The sequence below is a fragment of the Rhineura floridana genome, chromosome 12, assembly GCF_030035675.1.
Source record: "Rhineura floridana isolate rRhiFlo1 chromosome 12, rRhiFlo1.hap2, whole genome shotgun sequence".
In the NCBI taxonomy this organism is placed as follows: domain Eukaryota; kingdom Metazoa; phylum Chordata; class Lepidosauria; order Squamata; family Rhineuridae; genus Rhineura; species Rhineura floridana.
In genome coordinates, this window is record NC_084491.1 from 19,969,795 (window position 1) to 19,991,335 (window position 21,541).

Consider the following 21,541-nt stretch of genomic DNA (forward strand, 5'->3'; position numbering starts at 1 on the left):
GGAGTGCATTGTCACCAGTACGCTGATGACACGCAACTCTATTTCTCCTTTTCATCTTCCTCAGGTGAGGCTGTTAACGTACTAAACCGTTGCCTGGCCGCGATAATGGATTGGATGGGAGCTAACAGACTGAAGCTTAATCCAGACAAGACCGAGACACTGTTAGTGAGTGCCTTCTCTGCCCAGATGGTGGATGTTCACCCTGTTCTGGACGGGGTTACACTCCCCTTGAAAGAACAGGTTCATAGCTTGGGAGTTCTTATCGACTCTTCCTTGTCTCTTGAGGCTCAGGTAGCCTCAGTGGCAAGGAATGCTTTCTACCATCTCCGAATGGCAGCCCAGCTACGTCCCTATCTGGACAGTGACGACCTCGCCTCAGTCGTTCATGCTCTGGTAACTTCTAGATTGGACTACTGCAATGCGCTCTACGTTGGGCTGCCCTTGAAGACAGTTTGGAAACTACAGCTAGTCCCGAATGCAGCAGCCAGATTGTTGACGCGGACAAGAAGGTCCGCCCATATTACACCCGTTCTGGCTCGTCTGCACTGGCTTCCTATTTGTTTCCGGGCTAAATTCAAAGTGCTGTTTTTGACCTATAAAGCCTTACACGGCATGGGACCGCAATACCTGGTGGAGCGCCTCTCCCAATATGAAACTACCCGTACACTGCGCTCAACATCTAAGGCCCTCCTCCGAGTACCATCCCATCGAGAAGCTCGGAGGGTGGTGAATAGAAATAGGGCCTTTTCGGTTGTGGCTCCCAAACTATGGAATGGTCTTCCCGATGAGGTGCGCCTGGTGCCAACGCTGCTATCTTTTCGGCGCCAGGTGAAAACCTTTTTATATTCCCAGGCATTTTAATGCGTATTATTATATGTATTGTTGTATTTTGTTACTGTTCGATTATTTTTGTTTACCTTTGTTGGTTTGATTCTATTGTATTATTGTATTTATATATTCCTGATTGCTTTATTTTATGTACACCGCCCAGAGAGCCCTTGGGCTTAGGGCGGTATATAAATCAAATTAAATAAATAAAATAAATAAATAAAATAAATAAATAAAATAACATAAAAATGTATTATGTGACAAGAACTTGCTTGCAAAAATGTGTACATTAGTCAAAATGCTATAAAGAGGTTTATTAGAAGAAATTCACACTAAAATGCTGAAGAATTTTCATGAGGATTGTTTAAAAATCAAAATTTGAAAATTGCTCCAGAAATGTGGAGAACTGAATTTTAAGCCTGGAAAAATGAGAAGTGAAGAGAACTGAAATTGACAGATCTACACACACCATAAACCTGGGACCAGACCAGTTCCTACCAAAACACCTTTTTCTTCTGCAGTGATACAGGTTAGCATTTGTACATAGTGGTCAAGAGTCCCCAGAGACAAATTATATGTCAGAGATCAGACTGTACATGGCACAGCAAATATGCACACAGCTGGTTCCCCAGCTGTCATTTTAACCTGGTTTCATTGACTGAGATAAAAGTTTTTTGTGAACTGACATTTCATGTTGAAGGGTTTTTTTTTTCCTTCGTGATGAAACATTTTGCTAACTTAAAGGGCACTTCTCAGTGGAGAATGGGAAGGGGGGAAACTGCTGGGATTACTCACACCACTGCAGTTCTGTCAGTAGTTAATTTGTTACAAAAGGAAAAGGAAAAGAATTTGGCAGTTGAACTTGTTTATTTTATATAGAGATGGGCAATGACCCTTAAATACCTTCCATTGTGTTTCTGCATAAATCTACATTTAAAAAAATAAAGCATGCCTCTCAAAATATATAAATACACATTTTTTTACAAAAATATTGTAAGAAAACATATCGCCTTCAGGCTCTCCACCCCTGCCAATAGAGTCTTACAAGTATGTTTATATCTCCAGGCGACCCAGAGCTTGGAAAAGTTACTTTTTTGAACTACAACTCCCATCAGCCCCAGCCAGCATGGCCACTGGATTGGGCTGATGGGAGTTGTAGTTCAAAAAAGTAACTTTTCCAAGCTCTGTCCAGGCTTACTTACAATTTTGTTGAGGTTTAGAGTGCATTCCAAACCTAAGATCCACTGGCATAAGCGAGTTTGGAACAGGCAGATCTTGGGCTGTCCCAGTTCAGCTGGTGCTAAACTGGGACTACACCTGTGTAACGCCCTTATTCTGCCTCAGCCAGGGTTACGCCAGCATAAGAACCTCAGCTTGGCTGAGCTGAGGCTCTGCTGCATAAGCCAGGGCTCAGCTGGTAGAACTTACACTAGCACAAGTCCCTCAAAAGGGATGTCTGGGGGCATGGCCAGAAGGGGCAAGAAGAGATTGACAGCTATCCGATTAAAACTCTTTCAGCTCAGTCATGCAACCTGACAACCTGGCAGAACTTATGCCAGGAATAAGGTGGTGTAAGTAGGGATGGAAGGGTAGGTTAGTTTTGGTTCTCTCCATTTCTCATTTTTCCAATCTTGAATTCAGGTTTTTACAAGTTCATGAAAATTCATCAGCATTTTGGTGCGAATTTCTCCTAATAAACACATGTTTGTATACAGTTATAACTTATAATTTTGCAAGCAATTTCTCTCAATATAAAGCATTTTATATGTGATTTATAATTTGTTGTTGTTATGTGCCTTCAAGTCGATTACAACTTGTGGCGACCCTATGAATCAGCGACCTCCAATAGCATCTGTCATGAACTACCCTGTTCAGATCTTGTAAGTTCAGGTCTGTGGCTTCCTTTATGGAATCAATCCATCTCTTGTTTGGCCTTCCTCTTTTTCTACTCCCTTCTGTTTTTCCCAGCGTTATGACCTTTTCTAATGAATCCTGTCTTCTCATGATGTGTCTGGTTTAATTTGTTCTAACACCCAATTATTTGTCTTTTTCACAGTCCAAGATATGTGCAAAGCTCTCCTCCAACACCACATTTCAATTGAGTTTATTTTTCTCTTCTCTGCTTTTTTCACTGTCCAACTTTCACATCCATACATACAGTTTGGGAATACCATGATCTGAATGATCCTGACTTTAGTGTTCAGTGATACATCTTTACACTTGAGGACCTGTTCTAGTTCTCTTATAGCTGCCCTCCCCAGTCCTAGCCTTCTTCTGATTCTTGACTATTGTTTCCATTTTGGTTAATGATTGTGCCAAGGTATTGATAATCCTTGAAAGTTCAATGTCCTCATTGTCAACTTTAAAGTTATATAAATCTTCTGTTGTCATTACTTTAGTCTTCTTGATGTGCAGCTGTAGTCCTGCTTTTTTGCTTTCCTCTTTAACTTTCACCAGCATTCGTTCCAAATCGTTATTTTCAATAGCATATCCATTTTAATGCACACTTTCTCCTAATAGATGCATTTTTGTGAACATTGTTTGGTTGGCAAACTGCATCTCAAAATTTGTGTGTGAAGTTTGAAGGATGCCTGTGTTTCTGTTCTCAGGTTATTTTGGAAAGTGCTGATTTGATGGCTTTAAAAGTGAAGTGAATCAAATTCCTCCCTGATCCCTAGGTGTAAGTCAAATTCTGCTGTAAAGGCTTGTTTTCCCTTTACAAGGTTTGGCTTGTTCAGCTGGCAATAGCTCCTCTCCTGAATGGAGTTTGGAACACAGGAAAATTACATTGGCTTCCTATAGTTTGGATTACTCTTTAAGTATCTGGTTCAGATAAATCATATATTTATGATTCCAGCTTGCTGCATACTCAAAGACCAAGTACTACTGAATAACATGTTTTATTAATAAAATGTATGTTTTATTGTAACTTTGTATTTTAACTCTGCTGTTCACCGCCCAGAGAGCTATTCGCTATGGGCGGTCTATAAATAAAATAAAATAAAATAAATAAATAAATAAATAAATAAATAAATAACAGAGCATTCTTAACCTCCAGGAGCAAAAAAGATGTAGAGATCTAATTAACTACAGGGTCAAAAGACTAATTTGACTCTAGGTCATTGAGGATTTTCTTAACCTTCCTCGCGAGTGAAGAGTATTCATGACGTTTAAAGACAAAGCCTTAACGACTGTTTCCAAGTTCATGTTTTTTTTTCAATTAATTTTTATTCTAATTTTCAAAACCAAAATAATACAAAAAGAAAACAACACAAATCAATAACTAATACAATACAAAAAAAATACATATATATAAAAATATTGACTTCCGATTTGTCATAGTTCAGCTATAAATCTATAATATATAACAAACCTATCTCTTAATAGATTATAAAATCACCTTCCTCCAGCGGTTATCTTAGTTGGTTTCAAATCTCATTAACATCATATCATTTTAATATTCCACAAAAAGTCAAAGAGAAGTTTCCAATCCTTGAGATATATATCAATCAATTTTTTTTCTAAATAAACATGCCAATTAATCCAGCTCATCAAATCTACTAAATCCAGTAATTTCAAAACACTATAATTCAACTATAAATCTATAATATATAACAGACCTATCTCTTAATAGATTATAAAATCACCTTCCTCCAGCAGTTATCTTAGTTGGTTTCAAATCTCATTAACATCATATCATTTTAATCTTCCACAAAAAGTCAAAAAGAAGTTTCCAATCCTTGAGATATATGTCAATCAATTTTTTTTTCTAAATAAACATGTCAATTAATCCAACTCATCAAATCTACTGAGTCCAGTAGTTTCAAATCGCTCTTCTGTCATTATCCATATTGGGTCCATCTTCCATCTTTACACACCCAAAAATCTTGCTGTCATAGTCATATAATAAAAGTCTGATAGGAATTTCCTCCATCACAGATATTTTCTTACCATCAAATCCAAACGTAACACTGAAGTATTGTTTCAAAGCCGCATCTCTGCTCCTCTTTTCCACATGATACACTAGTACATTTCTTGAAGGTTTTTCCATTGACACAAAACAGGGATTAATTCTATTAACTTTCTCCATTTCAAATTCCATCAAATCCTTCCAGTCCAGGAATTTTTTTGAACCGATAATATATTTATCTCCAATCTCTTCAATTCCTTCAGAGACAGCGCTGTATTCCAAACTGTAATATTTATCTCCAGGATCCGTCACAACCAGGAAATCCAAATCTTTTTTCATGTCCATATTTAAGCCAATCTCCATAGATTGAACCTTGCCTTTAATTTCTCTTTCATCCTTTTTTTGTTTTCCAGATCTATCTTTATTCTCCTTTCTTATAGAATCCTGAGTTTCTTTCAGCTCCTGTCTCATTTCATGAAATTCAGTTCTCCACGCTTGTCTATTATTTCTCAGTTCTTGTTTTATTGAGTTAATCCCATCCATTATTTTCTGAAGCATGTCTAGAAATAAAGTCCCTTCTTGTACATCCATGATCTTCTTAATTACCATTCTTAAAACCAAAAGAACAAAACTCCTTCAATTTTCAATGTCCCAAGCAAAGAGCAGTTTATTTCTTTATCCAGTTACAAAGGAGTTAATCTTTCCAACCAACTAACGTCACACGCTAGACAGTCCTTATCTCTTAAATGTCCAGAAGTGCAAAAACAGCTTTTAGTTCACAGCGTTCAAATAACTAGTTGCAGAGAGAATGAGCAGATTCGTCAACAAAAAAAAAAAGTAGATCAGAAAAAATAGTCCCTTATATATATTACACAAAAGTCTTGTAAATCAAAAAGATTTCTTATCTCTCCCAATCAGAAAGCTCTCATCCGTTGTAATCTTTAAAACGCAATTTTCCATGTCAGCTTTTTGCAATAAAAAAAAAAGATAAGCTATTTATATTTTCTTCCCCCTTAGTTTCGTAAATAAAGAAGGAAAGTCTTACCTCATCTAGGTTATCTTAATTGCTGTTACTTTGACAAATCTCTTTAGCTATATAGATAAGAAAATGATAAATGTAGACAGGAGGTTTGCCTGCTAGTCCGTTAAAAAAAACGGGTCACTTATCCAGCTGAGCTAGCATAAAATCCTCGCTCTGTCTGAACTGCTGGAAGACAGACAATTCTGACGAATTCCAGGCTCCAACAATCAAAACAAAACTATGTGGCAGATCTCACGCTTCTTTCTTATCCGGAAGAAATCATCCCCAGTCAGAAAAAACCCTTCTGACTGAATTTAAAACTGGATAAGTTTCATCCAAGACGGGAGCCCGTCTCAGAGGCAGCACAGGCGGAGGGATCCTCCTGGGAAGTCCCAAGTTCATGTTGTGATACTTCCAAGAGCCTTGACTGACAAGGACAAAAAGACAGCAAGAATTCACACACACACTTTACACATAGCAATGCAGGAGAAATTTATTCAGTTTGCATTTTAATGTGAACCTACCTAACTCACACTTCGTCCTCCTCCTCCTCCTCTTCATCATTATCATCATCATCATGAATTTTATATCCCTCCTGAAGGAGCCCAGGGCAGCAAAAAGAAATATCTAAAAACAGTTTAAACATTCTAACACACTTACAGTTAAAAACATTATTTCATCCAGTGATCTCTGGGTTGCCAGAACAACCTGTTTCAGCCATCAAATGTCTCGATAAAAAGGAATATGTTCAAATTCCTCCTAAAAGTCAAGAGCGATGGAGAAGGATGCACTTTTGCACTTTCTTCAGATTTCCTGATGTAGTTCTCCAATCAGAAAATAACAACACAGAACATATTAGGGGGAAGAGTGCACACAACTGCACTCATTAGTAAAAAAATAATGTACAAAATTGTTTGCAAAAATGCCTATATTAGGAGAAATGCCCACACAAATGATTATGCCTTTTCATGAGGAGAGGACTTAAAAAAAAATAGATCACAAACTGATGCAGAAATGGGAAGAACTGAATTTGGGGGAGGAGGGGGAGCAGAAACCAAAATTGACAGATTTGTCCATCCCTACTCATCTCTCGACCCCACTTCCATTCCTGGCCCTCTGTATTTCCTTGAAAGAATGGCACTTTTCATCTACAAATGATAATCAAATCATAAACTGGAAAAAATAAAAATAAGGCTGCAATTCTAAGTATGCTCACTTGGAAGTTAACTCCTTGAAAATTATTTCATAGAAAATGTGTTGCAGGATGAGAGCACTGAAATGTAATAAAACCATATTAACCTGTTAAACTGTTCTTTGAAGGCATCAGCGTAGTGTGTTTCAGCTCTGCCAAAAATGCGGGAAAATCGCATTCACAAAGTATTGCTCATGTGAAGGTCATAGCCCATACTATGCAGTGGATTTTAAGACTGATTAGTCATTTTGATATAAAGAAGTCCTTGCTTGCTCAGCATAAGGTGCTAATGAATATTGTCTCATTTGGGGCCTTTAAAAAAACTTTTCATTTGGGTAGCTCCACTATCAGTTTTGCATTTTAAATTCACTCATTAAACATGTATTATGTGAAGAAAATAAGAAACTCCTTGGTTATTATGAGGGCAAAATATGGGACAAGATCTACTCTTTATAATTTGTGGAATTATGCCATGGCATTTTAATATCATTAGCTTTTAGCCCTCAATCTGGGAATCCAGCAGCTTTATACATAAACAGTCAATTTGTTAGACATTACCCAATCAATTGGTAGTTGAGATAACAAATAGCTATCGCAAACATTTTGATTGCCTTAAAATAAGCCAACATATGTAGTCTGCTCATGCAGAATTTCTATCCCTGTTTCCAATTAGGAAGCACTTTAGGAATGATGAGCAAATTTGCTGAGTACAATGAACCCATAAGAGCTAGGAACATGAAAGAGAAGAGCCAGTTTAGAAAAGACCATCAGAAGCGGTTCCCAATAAGAAAGCTCTGGGTCCCAATGTGTGTGAGGGCGGGATCACTGGAAGAAAAATTCCCTCCAGATGGGCAAATCTGTCAATTTTGGTTTATCTCAGTTTCTCATTTTTCCAGTCTTTACTTCAGTTTCCACATTGCCACGACAGTGTATGAATTCTTTTTTTAAAGCCCTCATGAAAATTTATCAGCATTTCCATGCAAATTTCTCCTAATATACACATTTTGTATACAATATCAGGCCTGGCACCAATGGGTGGCCATGGTGGACACTGGCCAAGGGCACCTGGTGCTAAGACAGGGCCCTGTTCCTGGGGCTGGGTAGTTGTAGCTCCTGCTCTGTGAGCTGCAGTAGCATTGGGTCACAGAGTGTGCACCCCACAACCCGATGCTGGCACAGATCATGGAGTGGCAGCCACCCTCCCAGGCAATAGCTCCTGCTGCTGGTGTGGGTTGGCCACACAACTTCCTGCTGTGCTGTGTCAGCGCACTGTGAATGCATGCTTGTCATCACCCAAGATAGTGGCAGGAGTGTCCACATGCCCTCCACACCATCTTAGGTGATGGCAGGTGTGCGCTTACAGTGCACTAATCCACTGATGTGGCCAGACCTATTTGAGATCCCAGTGGCAGTAATGCTGCCATTGCCGCCACCTTCGAGGGCACACTGGAGTCTGGTGCCAGCCCTGTATAATATGCACATTTCTGCAAGCAATTTCCCCTAATGTAATGCATTTTGTATGTTATTTTCACCAATATATATGTTTTTATGCACACTTTACCTAGTATGTGCATTTTTCTACATATGACTTGGTTAGAGAACAGCTTTGCAAAATTTGGAGAAGTGTGAATTTCAAAGAATGATTGCATTTTGGTTCACATATTGTTTCTGGAAGTGCAAATCAGGTTGATTCGCTTTAAAATTCAAACTGAATCAAATTTCTCCCCCATCCCTTCTTACAAGTAACCACTGAGAGGTGGTAGTGGAGGCTGTAGGCACCGCAGTCAAGTGTACACTTGCTGTATCCATCCTAGCTGATGTCAGGGTCTACTCTCACACCAGTAGCATCTAGGCAATCAGCAACTGTGTGCTTCATAGGATGGATACTGAAGCAAAATAGATCAATAGTGGAAAACACACTTTTGTTGGTGCAATCCAACCCGTATTTATGCTGGGCTGAGAGAAGTTGGATATGGCAGACAGCAACCTCCCAGCTCTGCCAGGGTCCACTGGGCCCCACTGGCAAAAGCCCCTCTGCCATGGCGGAGCTGCGACTCTGCCAGCTCAGCCAGGGGTCCACTGGGGAAGCCCAGCCTGGCAGAAGGGGTGTCAGTGGAAGCCGGTGGAAGGACCAAAACAGAGGTGTTCTGGGGGCATGTTGGAGGAGGGGCTAAGGAGGGGGGACTTGTGCAACATCCAACTCCCATTTAGATCACTCCTGTGGATCTCGATCTGGGCCAAAGTTATGCTGAGAAAAAGATTGGTCTAAGAAAATAATTCTAATGGAAGCAATGGGGAGCACTTTTCGCCGGTATGGATATTTGTGAGAGCCAGCTTTTTCTTTTTTGCTCATGCACGCAACTCCTGGCAGCTCTTGAACAGGAAATTGATGCCACGGAGCTTCCCCTTCCACCAACTTCTCTTTGAAGTCCCAGCATTAAATGGTGAAAATACAGTTGTGACTGATGAAACAAGCTATTTATCCCTTAAAAGGCTCTTGCAAGATTTAGTCTGTAATCCTATGCACACTGACCTGGGAGTAAGCCCCATGAAACACAGCGGGACTTTCTCACAAGTAAACACTCATAGGATTGTGCTGTTAATCTTGTCCAAGGGCTTCAGTATTGCTTTGACATTTTCCTTCAGTGCCATAAAAGAGGTAATTCCCAAATGTGTTCCACTCTCAGTGTCCCTTTGAACAATATTCAGTCAGGCTCTGTGCCCCAGTTGACAACAGTTCTACCATTCGACCAACATGGTTAATAGTAAAACAATATAAACTTCTAAGCAAGTCTCCTGTGGATCAGCATCAGTGATGAAACTGGCATTTACTGCTTGTGACTCTTGACACCCAAAGGACATTTAATCATCATCACAAACCCAAGAGTAGTGGAGAGAAAGCAACAGCATCAATTTAGAAGATGCATTATCCAAGCCAACAAAGGGTTTGTTGGGATAATCAGAAGAGACAATTGGCCTGTGTGGGAAATAAATAAAAGGTTTTTGAGTGAAAATAACACTGAACAAGGGGGGTGCCGCTCAGTTTGTCTCCAGAATGTTGATTGCACATCAACTTTTGCTCAATGCCCCCACAATAAAAACAAAAACAAAACTGCCAGCTGGGCTGAAAATACTAGACAAGGTTTTAAACTCCTGACATTAGATGAGACTCCAAATAACCTCATTACAAACAAAATGGGAGAAGGTATACAAATTGCCTTTGATGTTTTAAGCCAGGGATGGGGAACCTGTGGCCCTTCAGATGTTGCTGGACTCCACCTCCCATCACCCCCAGCCAGTATGGCCAGGGATCAGAGATGATGGGAGATGGAGTCCAGCAACATCTGGAGCACTGCAGGGTCTGGAGGGACACATTTGGCCTCAGGCCTGACATTCCCCATTTCTGCTATAGATGGAGCATGGTGGGAGGAACAAGCCAGTATGTGCCCAGGCAATCTGAAATAAGCCAAGTGGGGAAAAGTATTAAAATATTTAGGCTATCTCACCTGTTAAAATAAACCTATGTGCCATATTTGCCCTGATAATGGAAGTCTGTTACCAAGCCAGAAACTAAAGAAGCCAGAACCTGTTGAAGGTTCTGAAGAGTTAAAGTGCAGTGATAAAACTAGGGAGAAATGATGAATTGAGGCATAATAAATATTTTGAGTACCATCAGACAGACAGCCTTGGGCACATACTCAAATTAACCAATGACAAAACAGCGCCCAAGCAAACAAAAGCATCTTAACGGCGGCTTTAATAACTCTTCATCGTACATTTCTTTGGATGTCATATTTTGTTCATGCACAAAAGGAAAAAAAAAGGGGTGGAGAGGGAAAGCATCCAAAAGAAAAGTGTGCAATGGGATGTCGCTAACATGACTGATGGAGTACTGGAAGATAAAAAGCCTAGTCTTAATGTTGCAAATATACGAGCCTGGGGAAACTACATTTCACAAGCCTGAACTATTCATATGGGGAAAGGTCCAGTGGTCTACAGCCTGAAAGAAACTGAAGCAGTGTGTATGACATGATTGTGAAGGATTGTTACCCAAAACTGCATTCCTGGTTTATACTTTGACATAAATGTGAAGATCCTGTTGTGAGAGAGAAGCCCTTGAATCCATCAATTACCCAGTCTAGGGGACACTGCAGAGAAGAGCATGCATGGAACAAGCTGCACTGCATGGCAGTTATAAGTCCAGTGATGAAGGTTTTATCCCTTTCTTCTAAATGCAAGGTGAGAAGATCTGGCTCCAGAATTTAGGGGGTTTTGGGGCCAAAAGATCAAGACACTGAAGAGCCGTAGCTCAGTGGTAGAGGATCTGCTTTGTATGCAGAAGGTCCCAGGTTCAACCCCCAGCATCTGCAGGTAGGGCTGGGAATGGCCCCTACCTGAAACCCTGGAGAGCCACTGCCAGTCAGTGTAAACGATACTGGGCTAGATAGGCCAGTGGTCTGACTCAGTCTAAGGCAGCTTCCTACGATCAGATTGGAGAAGCAGTTGTTACTATTGGGCAGAGTGAGGTGGTGACCTTGGGTAGTCGATTTTGGATGTCGTGAAAAGGCAAGAAAATGTTAGTTATATCCATTTATGATAATTGTGCCTTTACTGCCAAGAAGGAGAGAAGAGCTTAAGGGATTTTCTGCCAAAATATCTCAAGCAGCCTTGGGTTACTCGCAACTTTAGTTGGCGGAAAGGGTGCCATTTGCTTCTCTGTCTCAGCAGAATGCTTTTGGCCAGCTTCAAGCTGGCACTCTTGACCTCCTTATGTTCATTGCTGTTCCACATAGAACTAATGCATGCATGAAGATCAGGGTCTTCTTCTCCTCCCCCTCCTCCCCCAAACTCCATGGACTGAATTCAGCAAAGTCATTGCATGAGCAGAACAACATCCGCTCATGCAACGGAACTTCCCCCTTCTCCTTGCCCACATGCCCACAGTCCCAAAACTGGTCTGAGGGGCTGGAGAAAACTCCAGAGCAGATTGGGGGTGGAGGAGGAGGAGGAGGAGGAGGAGAGAGGGGAAGTTCCATTTAATGAGCAGATATAGTTTTGCTTGCTCATTTTGCTTGCTCCCTCCATGGTCGGAGGCGGTATTCTTCTGAATACCAGTTGCTGAAAATCACAGGAGGAGAGAGTGCTGTTGCATTCATGTCCTACTTCTGAGCTTTCCATATGCATCTGGTTGGCCACTGTGAGAACAGGATGCTGGGCCACTGGGAAATGGTCCATATGGCAGAGCATATGCCTTGCATGCAGAAGATCACAGGTTCAATCCCAGGCATCTCCAGGGATGGTTGGGAGAGATTTCCTATCTGAAACCTTGGAGAGCAACTACCAGTCAATGTAAACAATCTTGAACTAGATGGTCCAGTGGTTCTGATTTAGTATAAGGCAGCTTCCTATGTTCCTCTTATATTCTTATGCTCTTAATGATTTTGTTGCATACTGTTGGCTATCATAGAGCCAGCAGTTGCCCTCACAAACAAGGTAGGAAAGGGTTAAGCTACTCTTGGGCAGAGCCAGGGAGATAACAAGACTCAGGTTACTGCTATCAGGCAGCTGTAACCACTAATGAGCCCAAGGCCCTATAAAGCAAGCAGGAGGGAATGTGTTGAGTGTGGGGGGAAAGTTGGATGGAGTTAACAGTGAGCGAGGTATATCGAGACTGTATGCTGTTGGGGACTGATGCTGCTGCCGTGTATCCTGTAATCTGTAACCAGTATGCTGTATGTTGTATGCTGAATGCACAAGTAAAGTATTCTTGCACATAGACTGCTGTATATTATTGCTACCTCTCTCTGTGTCTTACATGACTACATTTTTGCCAGCTTCCAACAGGCCCCTGGTCCCCATGATCTCACTCTTACCACTCCATAGTTACTATAATCACGCTCCACATATTCAATATTGCCTGTCTGGTCATGTGCTATAAGAGTGAAAGATATTCCCTATAACTTTCATCCTGAAGCCAAGAGATCTCAATAAGAATGAGAATGTCCCTGGCACTTTTAGTCTATTACAAGTCTAAGATCAATCGACAATTGTGTTAATGAAAGTGGAGGCTGGCTTCTGATGATAAAAATGGCACTTTCCTGCTCTGCCCTTCTTAAACTCCAGCAAGTATAACTAAATAAGTCATGTCATTCATTTAAAAAAAGCACATGATGAAGCAGCAGCAATAACAATCTCACTGATACCAAAAAAGGGGGAAATGGGTGGAGGGAAGGTGTCACTGGAACAATTATGCAGATTTTTTACAAGAGGAGGGAAAATAGTATTAAGGTCACTTTTTCATGACCTTGATTTTTTTTAATTTAAAATATGTATTACATTTTCATCAAACTTCAGCCTACCCCTCCTTCTCTCAAATTAATTTACATTCTGGATATGTCATGGGGGCAGTTATGAGACAGCCAAGCCCTCTTATATAATAACTATCAGGAAATCACCTTGCATTATTCATGTTAATTGTGCTGAACCAAACACTCTGGACAGGAAAATGTATTTGCCAATGAAATATCTTTTTGGACTCACAGAGATTATTAAAATTGATTGTATCACTTTTCTTAAGATTGGACCCCGAGGCAAAAAGGTTGTCAAGAATGCAAAAACCAGGACAGGAAGAACTGATCTCCATCCTCTGCTGAATTGGATTTATTACCTTCAGGTTCAGTGCCAGGCATTACTGGGCCTTTGGGCTCCAGCCTGCCCCAGGCCTGCGGTGCCATAGCCCAACACTCACACCCATACAGGCAGTGCAGGGCTAATAAGCCCACCCATGTTCCCCACCTACCTCTCGTATTGTGTGAATGATGTGCTTTGTGTAGCGTGCATGCCTACCATCAACCAAGATGGTGCTTAGGGAAGCCCCCACTGCCATCTTGGGTGATGCAGGCATGCACGCATAGCAGCATGACATTCACACTGACATGAGAGGTAGGTGGGCCATGCTTGGGGGCTTATTGAAGCCCACACTGTCTGTATCGGGGGGTGCCTGGGAGCTCCCTCTCCACGATCCGTGGCAGGGTTAGTCTGTAGGACCTGACACTGCCGTGGATCATGGAATGGGAGCACCACCCTCCCACCTAAGGAGGCACCCTTCAGGAAACCCTCTGGGCTGCAGGAGCCCTCAGCCAGGGCCCGACCTGGCCACCCTCTGGCGCCGGTCCTGGTTACCTTTGTTTGGAAAAGATGTAAAATACAAACACACTGGGTTGTATAATGCTAGTCATATTCAGAGCAGGCCCACTGAAATTAATGGCCATTGCTACCTTAGCAAACTACAACTTCAAAGGATGAGAACCCAACCTTAACCAAAGGAGCTAAGGAATATACAGCCAATAATAATTCATATTGTCCACTGAAGAAGACCTGATAAAGATCGAAACTCATTTGGTTAGAGGCTTAGAATCATAGAATCATCGTATCATAGAATAGTAGAGTTGGAAGGGGTCTATAAGGCCATCTAGTCCAACCCCTTGCTTGATGCATGAATCCATGCATACAGAAGTTTCAGGGTGGTGAAAGTCAAACTCTGTTTTAAAGACTCATTTTACCTCTACCTGGCTTGGAACAGCTCAGCCATCAGTAGCCTCACTCCTGAACAGGGCTGGTTCTGCATACTTTACACCAGTTTAACTTAAGACATAGTTAGGATTGTTCCCATACAGTATATATTATGTTTATACATTATGATCATTGCACTTTTGTTTCTTGCTACCTTGCTAATTGTGTAAAGAAAAATGTATGTTGAAGGTGTGACAAGTTGTTGTTCCTATCATCATCATCATCATCCTGCCCCTTCCTCCCAAAGGGTCTCAGGGCAGCAATTTAACAACAACAAAAAGGAAAACACTCTAAAAGCAATTTAAAACTTTCAGCAGCACAATCCAAAACATGGGGAACTGGCAGAGGGGTGGCAGTGGAGAAGCCGGCAGAAAGCTCCTTGGCATCCACTCCCCGTTCAGGAGCCACTGGCCCGACTGAGCATCTGCTCCATCAGGAGCTGCACATGGGAGCCATATGGGAAGAGCTGGCTCCCACAAACAGGTCTACTGGGAAGTAAGGGATCCCCGTAGGCCGCCATTGTAAGCTTTTACTACAGTGGCCTATTCCCCGGCAGAATTCTCACTGGGATTGGGACCAGGGGAGTGCTCCAAGGGGGACTCCCCCATCACACCCCTGGAACACCCTGTTTTGGGGGCTTCTGCCATCTCTCCATCTGCCGGGCTGGCTCAGCCACGGTGATGGGATTCTGCTGGCAAAGCCCAGCAGCACTGGAAGCCTACCAGCTCAGCTGGGAGGCCACCACATCCAGCTCCCCCCAGCCTGGTGGAAATATGATTTGGATTGTGCCGTAAAAATAGTTAAAGATAAAAACATTCTCAGAACATTCGTGCTCCCTTGGGCTCCTGTTGGGAGGAAGGGTGGGATATAAATCAAATAATTAATAAAGAAAGAAAACCCAAAAATGTTTATTGATCCATCAGCCATTACAAATAAGCAAGCGTTACAATACCAGTCACTCCATGGCCTGTTGATCTTCAAGCATTTTAGCCCTAGTATCAATAACAATATTTTAAAAATTGTTTGTTTGCATTCTAAAAACAGATAAAAACATTATAAAAAATAGTTACAGATGAAAACATTTTTTCATGATATGAATGACGCAAATAAATGGAAATAAATAAAGGTGTGAGATATGACTTATAAATAAATACATAGAAAAGGTGGTCCTTAAGTTACATCTTGCTTAAAGACACAAAGACATGTTTTGATATTTCCATTATATGAGTTTTAGTCAATTAATCTGTTGATTAAATTTGTCTACAAGTAAAATAATATTCCTGAAAACAAGAAGCATCTTTTATTTGTTTTTATTTAATGCACATAAGACACAGCAGGCATCATCTGACAAGAAGCACTCTGTCAGATGTGAAAAAGGGGTACTCCTCTTTTGTTATGGTGCTTGCCATCTGTGGCTTTTATCAGTACTTGTATTTAAAATGAGCTATGTAAGGCCCCATCTGCACCATACAGTATCATCCCACTTTAAACAGGCATGGCTTCCCCCAAAGAATCCTGGGAGCTGTAGTCTGTTAAGGGAGCTGAGAGTTGTTAGTAGACCCCTATTTGCCTTGAGTCTAATTCCTTTTAATGGGTCTGCCCTAAGCATGGCTAAATCTGGATCCAGTCCATAGTGCGTAAATGTGCACTGGACTGAGGCCATAAGATTATCCCCAACATTGAACAGAGTAGGAAAGAACCTGCTCATTCAGAATCCTGTTTGAGTTTTGGAAGTGCCATATAAGCCACCAGACTGGGTGGACTTGAGTTATTTTGGAGAACATCACAGCAACATACCAAAGATTTGTTTTTAAAACCATTTAATCACCATTTTGGTCACTTCAGCATATTTATAAAACAATCAAGAAATAGTAATACAACAACAATTAAAAAGGAACCATAGGCGAATGGAATTTGGCTCATATTGTTGGATTATAACTTAGTATTAATAATCACAATTGTTTTGATCCAAATTTCTCCTGATGAAGGACATATTCTAGCTTGAAAGAGGCTGGATTTCTCTTAAATCAGTCAATTCTTTTGCATGCATTGTTCTTTCTAACCACAACAGAGGCTGTGAATGTCAACAGGATTCTAGCAAAAATGGATTGTATCTAAAATGGGGCCACTGAAAAATAAATGGGAGCTGCAGGGGAACCCTGGCATTTGCAGAAGTTACAAAAACAACAACTAAGGGACAATTCACACACACACACAAGAACAGCCCAAAGGTAACAGAGCATATTCTCTACTCATGGAGGGTAAAGTGACATTTGGAACAGGAAACTGGAACCAGAAGGGGTAAAAATGTTTGAAGGGAAATGGTGGCTGGTACCCTGAACAGCAACATTATACAACAACAACATTATTACATATATATCCCACCTTTCCTTCACTAAGCTGAAGGTGGGTACAGAGTTCTCCCCATCTCTATTTTACCCTCACAACAATCCCATCAGGTAGAGTAGGCTGAGAAATATTCACTGGCCCAAGGTCACCCAGTAAGCTTCATGGCTGAGTGGGGATTTGAACTCTGGTCACCCAAGTCCTAGTGCAACACACTGTCCACTATACTACACTGGCTCTTTTAAGTAGGGGAATACACAACACTTTGTTGGAGATCCCACCTGTTTCTGATTTTCATGGACTGGGGCCTCCCCTCTTGCTGTGCTATATAATAGGATATAAATGAGAAACAAGTCTTTTAAAGTGCAATCCCATGCATTGACATCAGCCTTATTGTGCTCAGTGAGGGGCTTACTTCCAGATAAGTGTGCATAGGATTCCTACCATAGCTGGGCTGTGCCCAAGCCATTTAGGAATGTCTTAAAGAACCTTACAATCCATTTAAAAGAGCCCCCAACTATCAATCCCTTCCTTTTCTTTCAAATATGCATGCCACACTTAAATTTCATCCATTGAAATGAATAAAAGCATTTAAGTTTCACTACATCGTATCCTGATAACCTAAACTGGAAGGGGAGCAAGTATGTTGGAGGGAGGTGATGAAAGGAGAAGATCTTAATGTGTCTCAAATTTTGATTACTAAGTTAAAATGGAGATGCTAAATGAGGGGGGAATTTCCAGATGAGCACCCACTTTTCCTTCTAATAAATGCCTCTGTTCTTGCTTCATTCTTCCAAAAATGGATCAAGTAGAGAATGCACATTCATTATATCATAGCATCCATATCCTATTTTGCACCACCGATTCTAAAAGCTCTCTAGAATCCCATTCTGGTGATATCTTTGAGACTGTTAAAGCAAATTACCTCTCACTGTAGGTGGGGACCTGAGCATAACCACAGACAGATTGATGGCCTTGCTGCAAACAAAGACACTCTTGTTCTAGTTAAAAGCTGTGGTCAGTTAAACAGATTGATGTTCTGTACACACTTCACCCCAAAGGGCAGAAGAACAGAGCTTACAGTTTCTCTTCTTTATTGCTGTAATTCAGAAGGTATATTTTACATAATTATAATAAGAGTTACTAGCAAGTTTTTAATCTTGCAGTCATGCACACAGAAGGACAATACAGAATAATGCTGACTAATCCCTCGTGCCAGTAGTCCTACTCAGTCCTGCTAATAGGAGGCCATTTTATTTTGCAAGCCAAAGCAGAATGAATCACAAGACTAAGATGAATGCAATGTAACTCAGGAGGACATTTCCAACTTTAAGTGCTTGCTAGCCATGAGATGACTCATAGAAACATAGAGCTAGAAGTAGGGATAGAATAATCTGTCAGTTTCAGTTCTCCAGTTTCTCATTTTTGTAATCTCAAATTCAGCTCTCCACATTTCTGCAGCAACTGGAGATTTTTTTTTTTTAAATCCTCATGAAAATTCTTCAGATTTTAGTGTAAATCTACCCTAAAAATTTTGTATGCAGTTTTGAATAATGTACATATTTGAATAATGTACATATTTTGCAAGCAATTTATTCTAATATAATGCATTTTGTAATGCATTTTTCATAAATATATTCATTTTGTGCACACTTTCCCCTAATAAATGCATTTTTATAAACATTGCTTGGCTGTAGAACTGCATCACAAAATTCAGATAAGTGCTAATTTTGAAAGATGGCTGTGTTTCAGTTCTCATATTGTTTTGGAAAGTGCAGATTTGATAAATTCAGCTTTAAACACAAACTGAATTGAATTTCTCCCCCATCCCTTGTTAGAAGGAACATTAAAAGGTCATCTTGTTCAACCCCCTGCCAATGCAGAAAATCCACTACAACAGGATCCCTGATAGATGGCTAGCCAACTGTCTAACAAAGGAGAGACCACCACTTTCCAAAACTGGCCTGTTCCACTGCTGAACAGCCCATAGTATTAGGAAATACTAACTAAGGTTAAGTCTAAATGCTAGAGCTTAGTCTGAGAGTCATCAGCCTTTTGGAGCAAGCAAACACATTTGGAATTTTGAGGAAGTGCTGTAGGCATCAGTCACAAAATAGCTGCCATGGCGGACAAGCATGACACAAAATGGCTGTTGTGAGGGTGTGAAAAAACCAAAATGGCTATCATGTTCAAAACAGCATAAAAAGTCACAGGACTCAGTGGTGCAGGCATGCCCCCACCACCATCAGCTGCCCCATCAGTGGGGTAAAAGGCACCTACATCAGCCACCGTCACTCATTCAGAAAGAGAAGCGCTTTGCACCTCTCCCCTAGGCGGGCAGGTATCCACTCCTGGCCAAGCCCATTGAAATCATATTCAGACCCGCTGATGTATTTTTCTCCAGTATATTTAATGTGAAACGTAAGTCTAGAGCACTTCATGGATCAGCTTACAGGTCGCACAGGACTCTTCATCTCAACTCAACGTAACTAGGCATGACTACTCAAAGCTAAGATGTCGCAGCAATTAGACACACATCACTAACACCCTTAAGTCGGTTCAGGGTGGGCTGTTTCTACTTGCTTGAGGAAGGTGCCACAGAATGGGACTGCGTGCACAGGTGAGAGCTCCTCCTAGATGGAAAAGTGGGGGTCAGCTGAGCCAGTTTGCGTGTCTGGGGCAGTTGCAGTGGCACCTCACTGAGATCCTTCTTTTCTAGAGGAAGTGTGCACAGCAGCTGCAGTTTGGGTGAAGAGGGGAGTGGAGGGGAGGAGAAGGGACTGGCTTCTGGTCAGGGACTGTTCCCTCTGTTGTAACTGGAACTAAGGGGGAGGAACTGTCACTGTCAAAAGTGCTGAAGCCTTCTGCTTCAGCTCTTCCTTTTTGCAAACCACTGTGAACCTCCCTTGGATCCCATTCTGTATCTTCTTCTTCTTCTTGATCACTCCAGGAATGCTTCACTGGGCTCATGACAGCATCCAGTGAAATGTGGGCAGGTTTAAGGCACTGTGTCCAAAGGTTCTGAGGCAATACAAACAGGAAGTGAACAGGAAGAGGAAACAGTCTCTCACACATTGTGGATTTTTGAAAGGATATTTGCTGAGACCTTCAGCAAGGACCATAGAGCACGCTGTTGCCTACTGGCAATACATTGCTTAGTCTAATTCAGGGGTGGAGAACCTTTGGCCTTCCAAACTTCGACTTCCATCAGCCCCAGCAAGCATGACCAATGGCTGGGGATGATGGGAGTTGTTGTTCAGTAATATCTGGGGGGCCAAAGGTTCCCCACCTCGATCTAATTCCTTTCATTCTCCCCAACCTCTTAGTTTCACACTCTCCATGTGTCTGAAACAACCTAAGAATTTTATAACAGCCTATAAATGTGGAAATATCTATGCCACAAATCAAAAAGAGGGACATTTGTGCACACATACATAGATGGGGTGAATTTAGTGTTCCGGATGTAGTGATGCACCCACTGGCATCACTCTGTGGCCCCAGAGGCCACAGCTGTTCTGAGTTTACAGCCATTTTTTCTACTTCAAATGTCATAGGTTTCTTTACTAGAAGACACATGATGGACAAATGGCAAATCCATCTGGTGCATAAAGTGTGAGCCGGTTCTTGTGGAAAGACAGCATTTTATGCTAAACCACTTGAGCAAAGAAAACATTTGGAAAGCTGTCCATTGATTTTAATCTCCAATTAAATTAAGAACTCTGCTAACTTCTTTATAAGTTCATCTTACACCACCAGATTTAGACTTGGCCGAAAGTCTTCAGACTCTGTCACCCACAAGATGGGATTCTGGAAACTTCCAAAGGTCTTCTGAATTCAGCTAAGAGCAATCTCATCCATTTCCCCTCCTGTTCCCAATTTTGTCTTGACCTTTGTTGGCATGTATTTGCTTACAGAGGTAGAGCTTCTCCATAATACACACACACACATACATACTTTATGTAGATATACAATTCAGGCACGAGCCTATGTATTTGAATGTCAACCAGCACAATTACCCCTTTATAGCAACAATGATGCCAATTATCAGGTCAAGTACAGGCACAGTAATTCTTCTTAAGCACTTTAATAACCTTTTACCTGCTAAATATGTAAAAGAAGGTCAACCAGCATAATTTAAAAATGGCCATGGTCCCCTCGGCAAAAGGCAACAGCAGCACAGAGATCATTAATAAGCTAATAATGTCGTTAATTGTTTCAGAGGACAGCCTCCATCAATTACAATGCTGTAAGCACAGGGATGGGATAAAGAAAGTAACAGATTTAAAAGTTTACCATCCTGTCTGTCAGTGCTTAATTAAACATATTTTACAGCAGCAGGGTTTCAGTGATAAGTAGCAACAGACCGTGAAAAGAAATTTGACAATGGAAATGAATCTTTGAGTAAGTCACAACTATTTGGACCAGGCTTCCCCAAGCTGATGTTCTCCAAATGATTTGAACTACAACTCCCATAGTCCCTGACTACTGGCCACACTGGAAAGGAGTCCAAAGCCCCATTATCACTAGACATTTAAAGCAGTATCATATAGCTTTAAACAGCCATAGTTTCCCCCAAAGACTCTTGGGAACTCTCATTTCTTAACAGTGCTGAGAGTTGTTCAAAGACCCCTATAATTCTCAAAGTTCCCTGGAAAGAGGGGTTGCTTGCTAA